Source organism: Rhinoderma darwinii, unplaced genomic scaffold (genome assembly GCF_050947455.1).
Source record: "Rhinoderma darwinii isolate aRhiDar2 unplaced genomic scaffold, aRhiDar2.hap1 Scaffold_94, whole genome shotgun sequence".
Lineage (NCBI taxonomy): Eukaryota > Metazoa > Chordata > Amphibia > Anura > Rhinodermatidae > Rhinoderma > Rhinoderma darwinii.
The window spans coordinates 2,706,914-2,723,140 of record NW_027464514.1 but is presented as its reverse complement, the minus strand read 5'-3'; the positions used below and the strand labels follow the sequence as shown (position 1 = coordinate 2,723,140).

The 16,227-nt window shown below is 44.9% G+C and overlaps 1 protein-coding gene and 1 pseudogene across 1 annotated transcript in view; one reads left to right on the top strand and one right to left on the bottom strand.

Moving 5' to 3' along the window:
- LOC142733358 (histone-binding protein RBBP4-A-like) overlaps nucleotides 1-16,227 on the bottom strand; it is a 153,759-nt gene that overhangs the window by 91,068 nt on the left and 46,464 nt on the right. The gene's annotated exons all lie outside the window — the stretch shown is intronic.
- On the top strand, nucleotides 7,953-10,651 carry LOC142733349 (syncoilin pseudogene; annotated as a pseudogene).

Here is a 16,227-nt window from a genome sequence, read left to right as displayed (position 1 = left end):
TGGTCCATTGGAGAGGATACGGGCCTGAGGAGAGGACTTGGGTACCCGCCCGGGATGTTCACACTGGGGTATTGCTCAGTAGGTTCCATCTTCGGTTCCTCAATAAGCCAGGTCCACCTAGGAAGGGTCCAGTGGCCCCTCATAAAAGGGGGGGTACTGTAAAGGATCTGCCAGACACAGCTTCTGTGTCGACGCCCGTGGTTATTCAGTCTGCATCTGCTCCTAGGTCTGATAGAGTGACTCGATCTGCTACCACTCAGGCTGGTAGGCTGAGGAGTGGGAGAACCTATCACACTCTGGCCTTCATTTGCTTCTGGTCTTTGCCTGTGATTCTCTCTTGTTTCCTGGCTCTGCTGTTCCAGCTATTACTATTGACCTCTGCTTCATATTGACCCTGGCTTTACTGACTACGTTCCTGCTCTGAATTTGGTACCTCGTACACTCCTGGTTTGACTCGACTCGTTCACTAATCTTGTTGCTCACAGTGTTGCCGTGGGAAACTGCCCCATTTCCCTTAGCTTCTGTGTACCCTTGTCTGTTTGTCTGTCGTGCACATACTGAGCGTAGGGACCGTCGCCCAGTTGTACGCCGTCGCCTAGGACGGGTCGTGAAAGTAGTCAGGGACTGAGTGGCAGGTAAATTATGGCATACCTGTCTGTCTCCCTACCCCGTCATTACAATTACAGTATGGAGCAGTATTCCCGCGGAGAGGCAGGGGCTTCAAGCAGCATTGATAACTATGTGCGGCTCCCTGAATTGTGGTTGGCCTGGGAAATACAGCCAATACACGCTCCGTGTATCACGGACCGAACACGGCAGTCTGAATTAGGCCCATTCACACGAGCGTGAGTCATGTCCGTGTGCTGTGCATTGAAACAACACACAGCACACTGACCCATTCACACATGCGTGATTTTTCTTGTAGCGAGAGTCCGTTGCATGAAACTCACTGCATGTTGTATATTGGTGCGTTATCATGCACCTATGCACCCATTGATGTCAATGAGTGCGTGAAAACCGCGCACCGCACACAGATGCACATGCGTGTGCTGTGCATGATTTGCACATCAATTCAATTGAAATAATTGAAAAAAAAATTATGTGCTTTGCGAGTGCGTGAATAACGCATGCCCCTCACAAAGCACACTGATGCATAATGCAACACACATGGACCAGATTCACCCGCATGAAACTGATATGCTCGTGTGAATGAGGCCTAAGTCCTTAGTCATAATTACACAGTGCTGCCAAATCCCATTTTTTTTGCCACAATTTTTGCAAAGTCGCGACATGTAATTTGACCGCACTGTGAGAATATAGCCAAACAGCACTATTTTTTCATGTTTTGTATCCATTTTTTATGCAATTTTCATAATCGCAGCAAAAATCACGCGGTTTTGCCGCGATTTTTATATAATCGCGGAAAAACTGCGCCATTTTTGCCGTGATTGCAAAAATCGGGGCAAAAAAATGCTAGGTAAACTGAAAAAAAACAAAAAACATTTTAACATACTTTATATATTCTACAAGTGGGGTCAGGAGGGATGGGAAGCAGCATGGAGAGGGGGGGGGGGACACTCACCAGCCTACAGGTACAGGCGGCTGTGTAGAGAAGGAGCTGGCTGGGGGGCGGGATCTCCACACCGAGCTTCTGCTTCTCATTCTGCATCTTCCTCTTCTGTTATTCCTCTGGAATGCTAAAGTTGGTGTCCAGTTCGTGAAGTTACAACAGGTCTGCAGGGGGCACGCGAGCATTGTGAGGGGGGGCGACAGTCCAGGGTAGACGACAACAGCCCGACGGGCCCCTTTTCTTCAGCCATGTGGCCGGGCCCCTAACGGGAGTACCACTAGTACTGCCATGATGGCGGCCCTGCCCCACAGTATAATGCCCCCATAGCTGACTCTACGGTATAATGCCCCCCATAGCTTCCCCCCACACAGTATAATGCCCCCATAGTATAATGCTCCCCATAGCTGCCCCCCTCACAGTATAATGCCCCATGGTATAATGCATCCCATTGCTGCCCCAACACAGTATTATGCTCCCCATAGCTTCCCCCACAGAGTACAATGCTCCCCATAGCTGCCCCCTCACATTATAATGCCCCCCATAGCTGCCCCCATAGTATAATGCTCCCCATAGCTGCCCCCACACTATAATGCCCCCCATACAGTATAAGGCCCCCCATACAGTATAAGGCCCCCTATACAGTATAAGGCACCCTATACAGTATAAGGCCCCCCTTAGCTGCCCCATACAGTAAAATGCTGCCACCATGCTGCCACAATATCAGCCCCCCTTCCCATACCCAGTATAATGCCCCCATATGTGCCTAATAAGAAATAATAACATAATTACTTACCTATCCCCGTTCCAACGACGGGTGGAGGATCCTTCTTTGTTCTGTGCTATGAGTGACTCGGCGCAGACAGGCGCAATGACGTCACAACATCGCGCCTGCCTGCGCCGACCCGCTCACGGCAGAGTGAATGCTGGGGCAAGGAGCCGTCACTCTTGCTCCAGCATGCAATTAAACTGTACCTGCATAGTAAGGATGCAAATTGGAACTGGGACCAGTGGCGGTTACATGGGATGGAACATCATCCCAGGAGGCTGGCCTGGATGACGTTAGAGGGCCGGCCTCCTGGGATCATGTTTCATCCCATGTGACCGCCGCTGTAGCCAGTCACAGGCCAACGGGGCGGATACCAGATACCGCGGCCCGGTACCAAATGATCCGCGGCCCGGTATTGGTCTGCGGCCCGGTGGTTGGGGATCACTGATGTAGAGACATACAGATACAGTTAAAGGATATAATTCTGGTTGCCCTCAGCTACTACTAGGGGGAGTTTAGTATTGCATTTAATCCCTTCCCTTCGCAGCCAACTTTTTTATCTTTCCGTCAATATAGCCGTATGAGGACTTGTTTTTTGTGGGACGAGTTGTGGTTTTTCAGGGCACAATTTATTGTACCATATAATGTACTGGGAAACTGAAAATAATTTATTTGTGGGGTATTGATTTCATGTATTGCAGAATATCGTGATTTTTACAGGCTCTTATTAAGCTTAATGAATATGGCAGAACTGAGGGCCCACATTAGACCCCCAGGCTACTATGACAACTTTCAGCATCCAGCTATCGTGTCGCGGGGAGCCAATGGGACATCAGAGAAGGCTGCCCCCTCTATCTGGTGGCTTAGATGCTGAGGTCACTATTAACCACAGCATCTAAAGGGGTTAAACAAGCGGAATCACGCTCTTTGCAGTGAAGTTTCGACTGTAACATACAGCCAACATGCTCAAACAAAACTAAAACATAACTCTTTTAGATACCACCAAATAAAATCAAAATATGTATAATATAAGACAAGTTCTGTCTTAGGCTAAAAATATGGGAGCCGTTGCTTTTGGGTTTTTGTTTAGGGTTAGATTACACCAGAATCTGGCATGCACTCAAATAAATGAGGATTATGGAATATGACCTTTGGAGAAGGATAAAGAAACAGCTGACATTAGCATGCACTCCAAAACCGCAGAGAAAGGATAGCACACAATAATTATAGTGAGCACATACATACGTATAGTTGTTAGACTAAGAAGATACAATTCTTTCATGAGTCTCTACTAACAGATCAATATTTTATTTTGTTTTATTAACCCTGTTAAATGTGCTTACAAAGAAACATTTTCTTAATGCATTTGTGATTTTTGGCAACACCAAATTCTTGAGGGAGAAGCTAGTTTTACATTTTGCATGGATCACTTTCAAACAAAGTAAGGCAAAAAATTTGATATTGCGATGCTTTTTTTTTTTTTTTAAAGAAGTTCAAGGACACATTCCTAGAAGAACTACTTTTAAAAATTGTATAACTGTAAACAATAAATAAAAAGTGATTGTACATGCAGTTTTTTATACAGTAGTTTGTCCCCGATAAAAGTCAATTTTATAGTTTTGCTCTGACATCACAGATATGTTCTCTCAATGCCATAGAAAGGTCAATAAAGTCCCCTTAAGCCATGCTGGGAGTCAGAGGCATACCTGGGCCCCAATAGTAAATCTGTAACAGTGTCCCCCACCTACCATGTGCCATTTATAATGGTGGTGTCTACCTATGTGGCAAAGGGGCCCTTGGGACCACTCAGGCACCAATGCCTGGGTGCTACTGCTACCTCTGCATCCCCTATAGCTAGGCTCCAGCTAGGAAATGTAGTTTTGCAACAGCTGTAGAGCCGCAGGTTGGCGAATCCTGTATTAGAATACACTGTAGAACCTCCTAATTATGGACCTACTAGTGGCTACATGTATAAAATTGGTGGCAACCAATGGGTAAGAGTTATATCACAAAATGTGGGGCTAACAATTATTTCCAGTTCTACAACAACAACAAAAAATTCAGATTCAGCGTGACATATTGCTTGACATATCTTAGCTCAGGGGTGCACAACCTGCAGCCCAGGGGACACAATAGGCCCGCAATGCCATTCTGTGCAGCCCCCACCTATCAAGACATTAGACACCGATGTCTTTTGACAACCGCATCCATGGGAAAAAACAGGATTTTTAAATGGGGTTTCCAAATGCATACTTTTTAAACCGTTATTTTCGCGACGCTCCTGCTATCCTATGGTTTTTACAATAGGAGTACTGTTCTGCATCTATCCACCAGCCTAGTCCTTTATATTAGAAAGTCTAATATAAAAACGGCTAGGCTAGTGGATCTGTGCTGACAACTACTCGTCGTGTAAAAACCAAGGTAGATAGTGTCAAACACTGCCCACCTGTAAATAGAGTGCCACACACTGCCCCTTGTAAATATAGTGCCACACACTGGCCCAAGTACAGAGTGCCACACACTGGCCCAAATACATTGTGCCACACAATACCCCCTGTACATATTGCCACACAATGCCCCCTTTACATAGTGCCACACAATGCCCCCTTTACATAGTGCCACACAATGCCCACTGTACATAGTGCCACACAATGTCCCCTGTACATACCACCCGCTCTAACAAGCACTCACCTGTCCCTGTTCCGCCCCGTTCTCTCCTCCAGCGATGCAGACCAGGTCTCTTCTGACTAGGCCTGCTCCAGCAGAACAATGCAGGTACACCACCTTCATCACAAGAAAAGCACTCATGCGTCTTAATAAATTAGTCGCATCTCTGGAGTCCACGTGCCGTAAAATCACATCTACGCCAGCGACGAAGTGGTGCAGATTTGCACAGTAATTTACGCTCGTTTTCTGCGACTTTGCTATGGTGGTGTAGTGGGCTTCATAAATTTCCCATTATGTGTCTGGCACTGTTATGGTAGGAACAGAGGCTGCATAAGTTCTATTTTAAGCAGATAAAACTGCCAGGGTCAGTTCACACACAGAAATTGCGTAGGAATCAGCACCAAAAAAACGGTTAAAATCACCCTCCATTGATTTCAATGGGCAACAGAGGTGGTTTTTTTCCCGGGCGGCTTTTGGCCACTCGTGGAAAAAAAAGCAAAATTTCCTTTCTTGCCTCTGACCAGAAAAAGCCTACAGCGCTAGTTTCTGAGTGTTTTTCACTGTTTTTTCCCCACAGTCCTTGCATTAGCTTTAATGGCCGCAGGCGCAAAACTCACTAAAAAAACGCAGAAAAATACGTGCAGGCAGTTCAAAATCTGCCTCAAATTTCCTGATGGAATTCTGAGGCAGACTTCTTCTGCCTGCAAAAAAACTCTGTGTGAACGGGGCCTTACTGTGTTATGACTTGTGAAAACCATTACATCGACTTTACCAATATTGCTTCCTTAAAGGGGTATTTCCACCAGAGACATTTATGGCATATCCACAAGATATGCCAGTAATGTCGGACACGTCCGGCACTCCAGAGAGAAGGCAAGGTGGAGAGGTGGGTGTGCATGTGTGCGGCTCTCTCCTTTGTAGTTTATGGGCATTATGACATGCTCAGGTATTTCCATAACTCTCATAAATTGCAAAGGAGATAACTGCTTACATGTGCGGCCACCCTGTCTTTCCTGGAGTAAAGGGGAATTCCCATTCTCACTATATATGTGGGTATCCCAGATGTGGAACCCCCACACATGCCATAAATGCCTCATATGGAAATACCCCTTTACATTTTATTGTGATTCTTGGGAGTGTTATAATCGTACAATGTGGGGGCCAGAAAAGGTTGTACATCCCTACCTTAGATTGTTAATATATTTATTATTTATACTTCATTTTTGTTGAAGCCTTAAATATTTTTCCCCTTGGGAACTGTCAGATTATCGAATATTCTGGATTATTGGACTGTCATAACATAGTATATAAAATTTACCTCTAAGATTATAAATCTTTAAACCACAATGTTCTACCATGACATTTGTTTAATCACAGGGGTGTCTCTAAATGTATTGGTTTTGTGATATTACAGATCAGGTTGTACCAGTCTATCAGACTTTCTGTATTATCAGATGGCAGATTAAAGATTTTTACAGTGTTTGGGTGATATAGCAGTTATTCCTACCATTATTACTACTAATACCAAGGATTAGAATAAATGATTCTATGTTAAGCCCCATCTGACATTGCACATATATCATTTATCCTTAAAATAGCTTGGATTTTTCTTCCTGTTAGGCTGGGTTCACACGTGGCGGAATTTCACTTAAATTCCGCTGCGGACACTCCGCAGCGTTAATCCGCAGCGGAGCCGTTTGTCCATTGACTTTTACTTTAATTTAGCAGTGTTCGTTTAGACGATGCGTAAAATTCCGCTCCGGAGCACAGGCTGCGGAGCGGAATTTGGTGTCCGCAGCATGCTCTGTCTGTTGCGGAGCAGTGGCGGACTCATGGCGGAATTTCTCCATTGACTTCAATGGAGATTCTAATTTTCCGCAATGAAGTCCGCAGCTGTCATGCACATGTTATGTGTGCTGCGGATGCGTCTTGCTTTTTTAACTTGACATTTCTTCATTCTGGCTGGACCTAGGTATTTCTAGGTCTACAGCCAGACTGAGGAAGTCAATGGGGCTCCCGTAATGACGGGAGCGTTGCTAGGAGACCTCTGTAAATAGTCACTGTCCAGGGTGCTGAAAGAGTTAAGCGATCGGCAGTAACTGTTTCTGCACCCTGGACAGTGACTACCGATCACAATATACAGTAACCTGTCCAAAAAATAGAAGTTCATACTTACCGAGAACTCCCTGCTTCTGTCTCCAGTCCGGCCTCCCAGGATGACGTTTCAGTCTAAGTGACGGCTGCAGCCAATCACAGGCCAAGCACAGGCTGCAGCGGTCACATGGACTGGCGCGTCATCCAGGGAGGTCGGGCTGGATGCCGAAAGAGGGACGCGTCACCAAGACAACGGCCGGTAAGTATGAAATTTGTTTACTTTCACTAGGGAAAGTGCTGTCCTTTCTCTCTATCCTGCACTGATAGGGAGAAGGGAAGCACTTTTTCCGCAGTCCGCAGCAGCTAGTCTGCATCAATTTTCTACAAATTTTGTGCAGATCCGCAGCAGAATCTGCAACGCAGATTCTGTGCGGCATTGATGCGGACAGTTGCGGAGGAAATCCGCCACGTGTGGTCATGCCCTTACACCAAAAAATCTGCTCATGTGAAATGGTGCTGCAGCTGGTGCTTGCATCTAGAACAGGCATCTCACTGGGCCTGACCAAGCACACTGGGTGCCGCTGACAGATTTCTATTGGATTAGCCAATCCTCAAATTTTTGGCACCGTACAAATTAACCCCTGGTAAACTATAGCTCTGCCAGGAAAAGAGCTGCAGTGTCATCTCAGGCGTGCCCAGCTAGACTTAAGGGCCCAAGTTTTGTGTGAAGCATGTGGAAGATAAAGTGACAGCTTACAAGTCTCGCCCTGCCTCTGAAGGGGGGGGGGGGGGCGTTACGCACAGGCTCTTGTGCACCATTTATTTATAACAGAGGAGTCAGTTTGTGCAGATGAAATGTCCAGTCCGGAGGAGGAAGGAGAAAACTCACAAGAAGGGAGGTAAGATTTTATATATAATAGCACCTAGATGTAGTATCAGCCTCAGGTTAAGGAGTAGAAAACAATGGATTTTTTTTTTTTCAGAAGTTCAGGTGCAAGGAAAGTAGAATTACATATGATACTGAAGCAGGATAGACGGAAGTTATTAAAAGTGCCACATAGGGGAGCAATGTAAGGTGGGATTGTACAAATGCACACTCAGAATGGAAAGATGCGCATAAAATGGCACCACTGGGGTTGAGGAGTGTGACAGTCTTCAATAAACAGCTGCACTAACAGTTCACGTAATGGCCCAGACAAAGATGAGATTCTACATAAAGAAGAAGCACAGAAGGAAATTCTAATAATGGGAATGGGAAGAAATGTGACAACATCTTTCTGTATAACTTCTTATGTATAGTATTATGGGCTCCTCTGTATAACATGAATATATAGCAAACTGAGTATCCATACAGAAATTGAACTGTAAGAAAAATGAATAATAAAAATTATTAAAGCTTAGCAGGACTCAAAACCTGAGGATTAGACCAGATAACCCATATACCCTTCCCTCCTCATCAACCTGCATGTCCCTCTCAAAGGGGTCTAGGAAAAAGAGTTGCTTGGAAGGGTCTTTACACTGGTCATTGGTAAAGTTCTTCTCCTTACAAAATATTGACTTTGTAGGGTTAAGGAGTCCTAAACGGATTCATGGGACACAAGTGGGGTTAGCGGACGTCACACCGGAATAAGTTCAGTTTTTGAGGGAATTTAGACCAAGAAAAAAATAATTATTTTTGGATTCAATGGGAATCTCTCTAAAACAGTACTGGCCAAGCTGATTTTTGAGTCTAGTTGAACAATTTTAACATCACTGCATAACTGCAATTGTGGCGTTTATATACCCACAATATTTGGAAACTTAGGCTATGTTCCCACAGGCAGGATACGCTGCAGAATTTGCGCAACCGAATTCTGTGTGAAAATTTCATAGCATTTACAGTAGCAGCAAATGTCAGCCACATGCTGCAGAAAGAAAATACAGAAAAGTCGCGTGGAAAGTGTTCTGCGGCGCGGCGTTCTAATCCGTAGCATGTCGATGCCGTGTATTACAAGCGAAGATGCTGCGTGTTTGGGCCATAGAATGGGAAGCCTAAATTCCACAAGTTGAGTTTTGTTGCATTTTGTACAGCGTTTGCACAGCAGAAACGTCGTAAAAATTGATGCAAATCCGCTGGCGCACATAAAGTTTGTTACAATCAATGTTTTACACTACATCCGCAGAAAAAAACGAAAGTTGAAAACGACACTGCATTACTGCAGAAATATGCTCTATTTGCTGATGATTCATGTGACTGATTTAGCTGTGTCTTTTTGAGATTCCACTTCAGATTTCCCCCCGCCTCCACTACCAGTACCTATGTATAATTCACACAACCTCTTTGGGTTTTTCTATATGTATTTCTTTAAGAGGCAAAGATACGGCTTCTACCACTTAATTTATGTTTCCTCAGTTTAAAAAAAAAAAAAGGAAAAATTAAACAAACAAGCATGTATCCGGTGCTCCCAAGTGCCTGCTATAGATACTACTATACACCATATACATTTGTTTGTGGTATATAAGGGGCATGTATTTGGTGGAGTTGTTTTTATATATGCCATATCTACCAATTTGGCGGGGATGCATTAGCTTGTATTTCTTATGATCATTTTGGTTGAGATTCCTACTTGGGATAGGGGGATTTTATGAGCGTAATATATTATATATGTGTATATATATCCATTCCTAAAAACACAAATTTGTCAGTTTTATTTACGTAAGGTGGTTCCTGTCTCTTTAGGGTACTTGCTGTGCCTAGTCCCCCTTCACCAGTCACTCCGGAACTTTTGTCCCTGGAGGACATTGGGCTAAGGTTCCAGTATTGTATCGCAGCTGTGGAAGACTTGGAAAGGGAACGAAATGAGCTCATACGAGAGCTGGCCATACTTCAGGAGCCCTCATTGGAAGCTGTACAACAGGCACATGAGGAACTAGTGCAGGCATATGGACAGAAGGCTCAGACAGAACTGGAGAGGGACACTTTGCAGGAAGAGATACGAGGAATACGTCGCAGATTGTTCCGAGTGACTAAAGAATGTGTAGCTTGCCAATACCAGCTTGAAAATCGGCGTCAGGAATTAGCTCAGAAAACAGCAGAACACAAGGAACTAGAGACTGTTGCAGCTCGGTTGACAGAGGAGATTTCCCAACTGCGGAATACCTTTACTCAACAGAGACAGGGGGAAGAGCAGCGAGTTAGAGCTCCACAACGCAGGCGAATCTCACGTGAACTGCAGGAAAGAAGACGGCTCTCTGCAGACCTGCAAAGCCTGACTGAGGAACAACACGGTACCCTCCAAGACCATTATGAGCCCAAACTTCTTCAACGCTTGGAGTGTGCTGAAAGAGGGACACAAGCCCTAAGAAAGGCGCAGGAAGAGTTGCGAAAACTAAGAGGGGAAATAAGGCCACTCCAAGGAGAAGCCTGCCAACTGCAGGCTCAGAAATGCAGTCTACAAGAGCAAATTAATCTCATGAAGAAGAAGAGGGAAGAAGAAGTGCTGCTATACAGGGTATGGATGGAGTCAAGGACAGATTTCATAAATGTTCATCTTGTAAAAGAGCTACTAATATAATTCATATATGTAAGCCTCTGTTCACATTTTCTTTGTAGGCTCTGAACCTCCATTCAAATGTCCATCAGATTTAACAGGAAAAATTGCGCTGCCATGCAGCACTATTCTTCCCGTCAAAACGATGGACATCCTGACCAAACTAATTGTAAGTCAATTGGGTCCATCATACGACGGATCCGGCACAGCGGCTTGATTTTCATTATGTACAAAAGCCAAAATGCAAGTGTGAACATAGTGTAAATGTTTTTGTGGGTTCTGAGAACTGCAGATATGTGAGATAAAGTAGTGATCATTGGGGTGGACATTTTTCTGAAGTGCTGCAAACTCAGTAAAAAACACTACAGCCTCTACCCATCCCGAACTAGCAATTGACACACAACAGATTGTATTCAACTATACAGCAGTAAATAAATGCATACTGATGGCAATGTATATCTGCAATCTCTGCCATTGTATAAAAAAGAACTACTAAACAAGCAGCTGCATATACAAATACATCATTCTATATATTTAAATGTTTGTTTTTTATTAACGGTCTTTGCACACAACTTAGCCTACTTTGATTAGTAGCCAGTTGTAAAATGCCTATAGCCAATTGTATACAGAGTTATATGATAACGTTTTCTGACTTTAAAAAGTAGCAAATTATGGCATATGCCATATTTGTGCAACAATTTGCAACTTTTTATTGGTTTCCGCCACCCACTGCACTTTTTAAAAAGTGGGCAGAGCTTAGCAGAAGAGTACGCGCCACCGCAAGCCACACAAAATAATTTACGCAAGAAAATAGAGTAAATCTTAGCGCAAATTATGTCACTGTGTAGTTTTCCCCTTCTGGTGCACAGAAAGCAGAAGATGCGAAAAATTTATTAAGAGGTGCGCGCCTCTTAATAAATTAGCCGCATCTTACTCCTGCGGGCTTCAGTCTAACATTGGCGTTTAAAGCGCCAATCATAGTAAAATGTGCCCCATGGTGTTGTAAAGTGTAGCTCCAGCTCAAAGTTTAAATGTGCCACCGAGAGTGCCTGGTATCCTGTATCATAGGTATCTATGATTCCAGAAGCTTCCATCTCCTATAAATAATAGGATCTATGAAGGAGAGGAGTCCGGCGTCATACTTTTGCCTAGGATACAGAAGCGCCTGCTTTTCCTACAGCAAGATATTCAAATTTCAGATGGGAGCACCGAAGTTGTATGTTGTAACTGAAGCTAAGCTAAAAAGTTTGGTTTATGTCTTGCCCCGTTTTTGAACTTACTTGAGCATTTCTTACAATGGATAACTTCAAATATGACTTGCAACGTGGTTAAATGTCTTTCACACCTGATATTGATACTAACCTCTTCCATCTTGAACGCTCATGGAGGAATAACCTATTTATAAGACATTTTTACTCATGAGCAGAGATCTGAAAGACTTCCCTTTATCCTCACCCTTTGCCCACTCACCCTTTGCATTGGGCAGGCAATACGTGGGTTCAGCCCAAATGACACGGGAGAGCCCAAGTATTGACTCCTGCATGCATGGTTAATGTTACTTATATGCATGGTGCTTCTACACTTGCAAACATGCAAATATATAGTATGGTTCAGTATTGGCCATTATCCATATTATGAACCATATTAGGTGTGAACACAATAAAAATATAACACAAACGCAAAGGCCAAAGAGTAATTCTGTGCCTGTCAGTCATTATTTATCGGGGAATCCTTTGGACCAGTGTTTCTCAACCTTTCTAAGCCTAGTAAATCCTCGTCAAAGAAATTTGAATCAAGTTCCCCATAACCTACGTTCCATCAGCAAATGTTCTCAACTGGCAGGATATTACACTTAGTGCAAATTCATGCATAAATAAATCACAAATAATGAAATACAATAGGCGTAAGAAGCAACACAAGAGAAAGTTGTCAGTCAATATGGGCATGACCGTCGTCAGCACCCGGCGAACCCGGGCAAGTACCGGCGCCCACTACCCTTTGGGGGACCCACTCTGCCGCCGGGTACTGTCGCTGCATGGCTCCTCCAGGATTGGAATCCCCAGCCAGAGTTTTGCCGACGGCTATTCTGCCGTTTACTCGGCTACAGCCTGCCAGGCAAAGTGCTAGAAGCGGCTCTGCTCTGGGACTCCGCCTCTGGGCAAGCCACTGTCCACGTATGAACAGTGATGTCAGGGGCTTCCCCAGAGTTCCAGAGCAGAGCCTATACTGAAGGAAGAGAAAAGGAGGAATCCTCCAGCTCACCGTGTATGTACACTTGTACTGCTTATAGCGCTCGGGTCCTCGTGTCGGCACACGGCATGGAGTAGAAGCAGAGAACAAAGATTGGATCCAGCGCTAATATGGATAAAAAGGAAACGTCTTCCAAGTTTTATTTGAGTGTTTAAAAACAAAATTGGCAGGATAATTTCCTGGTACAGAGGGAGGGTCAATGGAATGAATAGCCTACACGTGTCAGACGCTTGCTGCGTCCTTACTCATGGCTTAAGAGCATAAGCCATGAGTAAGGACGCAGCAAGCGTCTGAAACGTGTAGGCTATTCATTCCATTGACCCTCCCTCTGTACCAGGAAATTATCCTGCCAATTTTGTTTTTAAACACTCAAATAAAACTTGGAAGAAGTCTCCTTTTTATCCATATCAGCGCTAGATCCAATCTTTGTTCTCTGCTTCAGAGCCTATACTAGCGCTCTGCTCCGGGACTCCAGCTCTGGGGTTTCCCCTGACATCACAGTCCATATATGGACAGTGATGTCAGGAGCAGAGCATTGTCCCAGGCAGAGTGCTAGTAGCGCTCTGCATGGGACTTTGGCTCTGGGATTGCCCCTGACGTCACTATGCGTATATGGACAGTGATGTCAGGGGCTTCCTCAGAGCCGGAGTACTGGAGCAGAGACTTTACTAGCGCTCTGCCCGGGACTCCAACTCAGGGGTTGCCCCTGACATCACTGTGTATATTTGGATGCCAGGAGAGGAGAAGGAGGCCCATGTGGAGCACTAGAAGCGGCTCTGCTCCGGGACTCCGTCTCTGTGGAAGCCCTTGACATTACTGTCCACTGTCATATGAAGCAGAGCAGTGCAGTGTCCCAGGCAGAGTGCTATTAGCTCTCTGCCCGGGACTTTGGCTCTGGGATTGCCCCTGACATTACTGTCCATATATGGACAGTGACGCCAGGAGGAGAGAAGGGGTCCCAGGCAGAGCGCTAGAAGCAGCTCTGCCCGGGACTCCATCTTTGGGGAAGCCCCCGACATCACTGTCCATATATGGATAGTGACGTTAGGGGCTCCTCCTGAAGCGGAATCCCCAGCCAGAGAGTCGGCAATACTCTGGTTGGGGATTCCACTCCTAGAGTGAGCCCCAAAGTCGCTACCTACAGGGAGGGGGATGTGTGGCATTACCTGGGAGGGGGGGCTGTGTGCACTACCAGGGAGGGGGGCTGTATGGCACTCCCAGGAAGGAGGGGCTGTGTGGCACTCCCAGGGAGGAGGGGCTGTGTGCCACTTCCAGGGAGGGGGCTGTGTGACACTATCTACAGTGGGCACTAAATTTATGGGGGTACAATCTGGGCACCTAACTTTCTTTATGGGGGCATAAACAGGGTCTAACTTCTATATGGGGGAACAAAGTGATGTTTTCTGCCATTTTACTGCCTCTGTAATTTACCCACTAAGTCTGTGTCGCCCAAGGGCCCAGATAAAACTCCAATATAGTACTCTATTAATACCCCCATAAAATTATTTATCAATTAATGCTGCCATTCAGTGTCCAATTAATGCTGTATACCACCAGTGCTCATTTAACGTCAATATCCACAGTACAGTAAATGCAGTTTTGTAGTGGTCAATTAAAGGGATTATCTGGGGACCAAAAATGTTTAATAGTTGACACAAAAAAGAAACAGGTTATGGCTAAACCATACCCTTTGTTCAAAAGGCAATCAATTTTCCAAGATTTCGTATGGTAACTTGTATTTTTACCTCTAATTTTCCGGTGAGCCTCTGTAATCCATGTGAGGGAGCAATCTTGTTAACAGGTGGGACGAAAAAGCCTTCCAAAGGCAAATTCCAGGCTATATATTCATCTGTTTCTCAGCCCACTTTGGAGCTCCACCGCAAGGTCGGATGGCTTTCGATTTTCTTCTGAATATCCGCTTATTCCACACCGTGAATAAGGAGGCACAAGGTCCGGGAGGGCAAGAGCATATGCCGGCCGTAAGTTGAATTACAATTCACATGAGGTCTCCTTCCATATCATGTCTCCAGATTTAGTCAGGGATTTGCAGGGCCAGGTATAGACCCAACTTCACTGTCACTGTCCATATATGGGCAGTGACGTTGGCAGCAGTACTGGAGTCCCCAAGCAGAGCATCAGCTGATGTGATGTATGTGACTGCACATCATGATCTAGCAAGATCACTATGTGCTGATAAACGAATGGAGAGAAGTGTATGACGCGGATTGGTCAGCATCATACACTTCTCGCCACAACACCCACTTGGTCAAAAAGTAAAAACACGCCCAGTTGGGCATTAAGAAAATCATTAGCATAAATCTAAAATAGGTCATAATAAAAAACACTGCTGTAATCTACATTACAGCGCTGATCACATTATGTAGAAGATAGGGCACTTATAATGTGGTGATAAAGCCTCTTTAACCTGTGACTTTCCAGTAGTTGCTAACAACACCCAACCTACCTATGCACTCCCAGCAACTCCAACAGGCACTCAGGGCATGCTGGGATTTGCAGTTTTGCAACAGCTCGAAAGATACAGGTTGAAGACCACTAGTTAGACTATAGTTTGGCTGCAAGCTCATGATCTAACAGACTAGGTTTACAGCGAATGGATGAATCTCAGTTCTTCTAGGGGTATGTTCACACGCACTGTTTTCAGACGTAATTCGGGCGTTTTACGCCTCGAATGACGCCTGAAAAAATGGCTCCATTATGCCTACAAACATCTGCCCATTGATTGCAATGGCATTTACGATGTTCTGTTCCCACAAGGTGTTTTTTTTACGCGTTGCTGTCAAAATACGGTGCGTAAAAAGACGCCCGTGAAACAGAAGTGCATGTCACTTCTTGGGACGTTTTTGGAGCCGTTTTTCATTGACTCGAAAAACAGCTCCAATAACATCCGTAAAAAAACCGCGACTTGCTACAAAGGAGCTGTTTTCGGCTGAAAACAGCTCCATATTTTCAGACGTATTTTGCTAAGCCGTGTGAACATACCCTAGCTGTGATACGTTCTATACCAGACTAATAGTACAACTTCAAATAGCCCAACCTATAGATCAACATGGTTGCACCAAAATTCATTTAAATGTTCACCAGAAGACCAGATAAGTACTGGTTGCAAATATCTATTTTGGTCACCCTTTCAGTTCACAGTGAGTTTTTTGACAAATTTTTTGACAAGGAAACCGCATCGGAAACCGCGTCCGAAAATGCCTCCCATTGATTTCAATGGGAGGCGGAGGCGTTTTTTCCCCACGAGCGGAAGAACCGTCTCGCGGGAAAAAGAAGCGACATGCCCTATCTTCGGGCGTTTACGTCTCTGACCTGCCATTGACATCAAAATC